This window comes from Camelus ferus, chromosome 26, assembly GCF_009834535.1.
Source record: "Camelus ferus isolate YT-003-E chromosome 26, BCGSAC_Cfer_1.0, whole genome shotgun sequence".
Lineage (NCBI taxonomy): Eukaryota > Metazoa > Chordata > Mammalia > Artiodactyla > Camelidae > Camelus > Camelus ferus.
In genome coordinates this window covers 10,047,553-10,053,766 of record NC_045721.1, presented here as the reverse complement: position 1 = coordinate 10,053,766, position 6,214 = coordinate 10,047,553, and positions in this window count along the sequence as shown.

Sequence of the window (6,214 nt, the reverse complement as noted above, 5' to 3'; positions counted from 1 at the left end):
AAGTAACACACTTCTAAATAACCTCTGGGTCAAAGATAGAATTAAAAAGAAAATGAGAAAGTATTTTGTAATATAATAGAAACACAATATAATAAAAATTGGGGGGGGATGCACCTAAAGAAGTATTTAAAAGAAAATTTATAGCTTTTGATGCTTATATTAGAAAAGTGTAAACTAAGTGTTCTGAGCTTCCATCATAAGAAACTAGAATGAGAAGAACAAATTAAGTCCAAAGTAAAAAGGAGAAATAATAAGCAGAAATCAATGTGATATAAAATAAATAGAGAAAAATCAACAAATAATGGATTTTTAAAGGGAAAACAAATTAACCTATATCAGGAATGAAAAAGATGAAACACTACAGTTCCTACAGATATTTAAAAGCTAATAAGGGGATATTTGGAATAATTTTATACCAACAATTTTAATAATTAGATGAAAAATTAAAATTTCTTGAAAACCACAGCTTACCAAAAGAGACACTAGAAGAAATAAAAACTATAAATAACCCTATACCTAGCAAAGAAATTGGATTTATAATAAAATACCTCCTATGGAAAACCTCTGGACTCAAATTGAAATCTATCAAACATTTTAAAAAGAACTAGCAGCAATCTTACACAGATTTTTTCAGAAATTAGAAAAGACAGAAATAATCCCCCAACATACTTTATGAGGCCAGTATTATCCTAATCCAAAATCTGGTAAAGATATTACATGAAAAGAAAACTAAAAACAGATATTTTGTGAACATAGACACAAAAACTCTTCCAAAATGTTAACAACTCAAACCCAGAATTCTTAAAAAGAATTATACACCATGGCCCAATGGTTAGTTTAACATTTTAAAATTAATCACTGTAACTCAACATATCAGCAGACTAAAATAGAAAAGTCATATGACCATCTCAAGAGATGCAGAAAAAAACTGATAAAATTCAATATCCATTGATTGAAGATTGAGATTAGAGGGGAACTTCCTCAATTTGACAAAGGGAATCTGTAAAACCCTACAATTAACGTACTTCAAAATGAAAGAATGAATGTAATTTTACCCCTAAGATCAAGAACAAGACAAAGTCCTTTCAACATCACACAGGAAATCCTAACTAGTGAAATAAGCCAGAAATGAGAGATAAAAGGAATAAAAATTGTAAAGGAAGAAGTAAATCTATCTTTATTTTGAATTCAGTAGATTAATTCCTAAAATTGGGGAAAAAATTTAGACACTGTAAGTGTATTACTGAAAAATACAGATATAAATTCAAGAAAAAAAATTAAGACATTAAATAATTTGGGAGTGGGGAGCGTTGAGGTAATGTACTGCTTTTTGCTTTATAAGATTTGTAATGTTTTTGATTTTTTAAAACCTCTATTTTACTTTGATAAAAACATAAATTAAAAAGAAAAAGAAAAAGGCCTCAGCAGGCATTAGGAACATTTATTCAACTCCAACTACTTCTTAAAAGACAATTTCTTTATTTAATAAAGCCTTTTCCCTTGACTGTTCCCTTAGTAAATTAAAGTGTTGACTGAGTTTTGCCCTTTTTGGAAACAAAGCTTGTGAAATCCAGAAGTACTTAAAAATGCAAGCACATTTTCATTTATTAATAGACTGTAATCAAAGCTTGGAATAAAAATAAAAATGTAAATTTTAGGCATAATTAATGAGCTTTAAAATTGTTTTTCCCACAGAAAGAATTAATAGTTTTTGGCTGTTAGCCCCAAGGGCAAGCATCTATGCTAACATAAATGGATATGTATGCGTATGAACGTATATTTTCATGGTTATTTGCATAAATATCTATCTATGTGTATACATTTATGTCCATCAGCTAGATATTCAGCAAAAAGACAATTTTGTGATATTTATAGATTGCAATTTGTTTTAAAAACTTCCATCTAACCAGAAAAATTTTACAATTGCTTTACACTTATGCTACCCAACTCCACTTTTAGTATCAATTTTCTCTCTTTGTTAATGCATGCTAAATGGGCAGAGACAGTTTAAGGAACTTTCTCAGCCCAGGTATTCAGTTCACTCAGCCTCAGGCCAAAGGCAAAATCAAGAATGGGGAAGAAATAACACATTTTCACTAGGGACTGAATACTTCTTGGGTTTACTTCCTCAGTTCCGACTTGCCCTGCCGCTTACATTGTGAAAAAATATATTGCTGCATTCAGTGGACGTAGCCTATGGTCTTTCTGTTTTCCTTTCTATCTGCGTATATTGAAAAGTTGCTCCCAAATGAACTTACAATTAACCTTTTATACAAGATGTCAAGAGGTAGCAGTTACTCAATAACTATCAAGATTCCAAAAGAAGCTTTCCATTAATGAGAAGCAGCACTATCCCTCCAGGAAGTGCATGTAAAACTCAAGGACTGTTTCTCAAGAGCAAAGGGCAGAAATACAAAAAAGCAGAGTAGACATGTTTTGGAAGGCCAGCGCCCTCTGCAGAGTGTTGACTGGTACCCAGTGGACCACTGTGAGAGGAAGATATGTAATGTTAAGTCTAGCAAGTGCCATTGAGGTGGAAATCTAAAAAATTAAACACGATGTCTCCCATGACGCATTTGAAAATGGAGATTTTCAGCTTGAACGTCTCCTCCTCAGAGACCACTCAATCTAAAGACTGTCTCTAGGACTTATTTATCTACTCTTTGTAAGTTACATAACATTCTTGAAATGACAAAATTTTAGGGATGGAGAACAGTGGCTGCCAGGGATTAAGGAAGGGGCAGGAGCAGAAGGGAAGTGAATGTGGCTATAAAAGGGCAAGAGGAAGGACCCTTATAGGGATGGAAATGTCCTGTATATTGATGGTAACAATGTTTATGTCCTGGAGTGAAACTCATATTTTGGCAAGATGTTACCACTAGGGGAACTGGGTAGAGGTACAAAGATCTCTCTGTTATTTCTTATAATAGAATATAAACCTACAATTATCTCAAAATAAAATATTTAATAACAGCAAAGCAAAAAACAGCAAAGCTAAATAAAAATAACATTTTCAGATAATTAGGGAACTTCAGAGTTCCTATAAATATTTTTCAAGGAAATCAGCTCTAAATTCAATTCATCACTTCCCTCAAATTCTAGAGCAGTGCAGATGTGAAAGCTTTGGTTTCAAACTGAAATGAGTTGTGACTTAGAATTAGTGGGTCTGTATGTCCAAGGTAGAGCACTGGGCACCATACCTGCCCCAGGCACCACCCCTGTCCTCAGGTGGGCTACAGTCTAGGTGGACAGGCAGGTTCAAGATCTGCGATTAGAGAAGCAGGAGGAGCCCCCTTTGTCCTCAAGCCCAAACCACTTCTTCCATCCCAGCTTCCTCAGAGAGCCATAGACTTCGGGGGTTAGTTAGCACCCACCCACCCATTAATAAAGCTGACAGCTGATGTCCACGTGGCTCTCCACTTTTTGTGAGTATGAACTATCATTAAGGAGAAGGGTGAAGTCCAGCACTGCCAGTCTCACCCGTCACCTCCATTAAGACACACTGAAGTTGACACTGGCCTCTTTCTTGGCATGCCAGCGTGTCCTTGTCATTCAGTCAAAAGTTCCAGCTGTTTGAGTACCAACATGGCCTCTGTGGAGAGGAGGCAATCCCTGTCCTTAACCAGTAGCTCTGCTGGTCACTCCCTAAGACCACAGCCTGCCTTGCTTCCTTCCTTAAATCTAATTCTAGTTCTAATTCTAATTCATTCTTCCCAAATTGCACATGATTGGACACACTAGCACTGCTCTCTCTAATCCAGTTGTCTGCAAACTTTTTTAGAACAATATCCTACCAGCAAAGCAATTTTGATCATGTATCCCCAATAAATAAGCTGCTGTACTAACTTGTACATTATAACAGTATTAAAAATGAAAAATTTAAAAGGACAAGATAAGGTAGAGAGCAGAAATCCAAATACGTTTCTCTTTCATGCAAGGGGACACTTGAGAGGCAGTGGCTCTAGCCTGCAAAGCCTGGTGGCCAAGCACATAAGTCTTGTCACAAGAGCAGCAGACAGATATGGATACGTGGATATGGCCCTCATCTCAAAGAAAAACGCTTACAAAAAGGGCCTGCTCCCCACCGTTGGGATGTGTAAGCCTTTCTCTCTTCTATTGTAAAAATCACCACCTGGATTGGATGCTTTTAAGGACATTCTATGTCTAATACTCATTATGTTTCTGCATATTTATGAGTGAAGACAAAAGGGGCGGGGGCAAAGAAAAACAGTCCCGTGGGAGAATTATGGAATTAAAAAATCTGAATATGTGTTTTTAACCAAAGAGGAGCTTAAAAAATAAAGAGCAGGGTGGATTTGCAGTCTTCACAGCCAAGGCTAGGATCATGCCTCCTGAACCATTTCACAGATGGTAATATTGAGGGAGGGTGGGGGAAACCAGAGAACCATGAACAGAGATGGAGAGAGAACCCTCAGGAAGGTTCTGTTCTTAGAGAGTGCAATACAGTGAACTCTCAGCTGATAGTAGCCCCTGATAACACAGGAGCCTATTGTTAGGCTTGTATATATTTAGATTTCATATGTATTTTTCCTGGAACCCATTATCCAAAAGCAAAGACTGCATTTAATTTTTAAAAACTCTGCTAATTCGATGAGTGGCCACCCTATCTCATTGTCATTTTAGTCCAGATTTCTTTCATTTATGCGTGTTGAATATTTTTCATATGATTTTTTTGCCACTTGCATTTCCTGCTTTATGAATCATCTGTTTCTATGCTCAATTGTCTAGTGGAGTCTTGGAACTTTTCTTTCGTGTCAATTTTCGATGATTGAGATTTTATATAATGAGGACATTAAGATGTGTGTGCGTGTGTGTGTGTTGTTAACCACTTGACATGAGTTCCTATGAATTTTCAAGCTAAGTAGCTGTTCTATTTTGGTTTGAGGGGGAAAAAAAGTCAAACCAAGATAAGCTTTGAAACTCTGCTTCAATTCCAGCAGAAAAGGAAAGCAGGAATTGTAAAGCTGCTGAACAAGAGCAATTTTCATTCTCTCTTGGTTTGAATGAGTGTTTTTTCTCTCTCTCTCTTTCTCATGGAATAGGAGCTTCTTTTCTGTTTATTCATACAGTTGTTGTTATCAGCAATAATAAGGAGCGACTGTGGAGAAGCAGCTGCAGACCAGAACGTGGAGCACTTCAGACCAGGAAGGTAAGGCCAATACAGTGATTTTATTTAGGGGGCCCCTCAATTCTGTTTAGAAATGCATTTTCAATCATTTGGATGAAAAGGGTGATGGCATCAGTGGGGATTTTCAGAGACTCAACATGACACTGCCCGTCAGCTCCATAGTCATTACTTGACTCTGAATTCTATCCCCGCACACCTGGTTCCGCCGTGGTGAACACAGGCAGTAAGCAAGTCTTGCTAAATTCCTGAGCAAACCGCAGCCCCAGAAAGAAGATGCTATGGTTTCTCCTCTGCTTGGCCAGCTCCCCTGTGTGAACCAGAGCTCCAGTAGGGTGGAGGCAGCTGGGCGGAGCTTCATCAGTAAGGAAACTGAGGGCCCTGAGGAAGGAACAAGATAATCCAAAACTCAGACCGAAAAAATTCAGGGTGGGCGTCTGAGAAGTGGAGATCTTACAGTAGCAGTCAGAGCGAGGAGGAGGAGGAAATTCGATTTCAGGCCTCACCGCCAGAGAAAGCAGCGTGTGAGGACCAGAGGCTGGAGTTCATCTCAACCCCCTCATTTTTCAGTTGAGGAAATGCCCCCAGGAGAGGTGAAGTGAACTGCTTAAAATCACACCCCGTGTGTGGGAGAGAAGGGCCGGGAACATACGTCCCCCGATAACACCACACAGCCTGTCAAACACTGTATCATTTTTCTTAAACCATTTCCTTTCCACAGTCTCTCTGGGGTTTGAGATGAGAATGTCAGGTTTTAGAACCAGCAAGACCTGCTGAGTGCCTAGAAGATTCTCCATGCATATTTACAGACTGAAGGCCTCATCCTATGCTTAAGAGGAAAGGTTTCAAAACAAACAAACAAAAGATATAGGTCCACTTTCTAGGTCAGATACGTACCACTGTAGGATCTTGAGAAATGACTTGGGCTCTCTGAGTCTCAGTTTCCTTTTCTGTAAAATGGGGATGATAATATCTCACAGGGCTATTTTGAGACATGAGATAATACACACAAAATCTCTGGCTCACTAAATGCTGCTATGCCACTAGCTAGAACTTACAGAAAGGAAA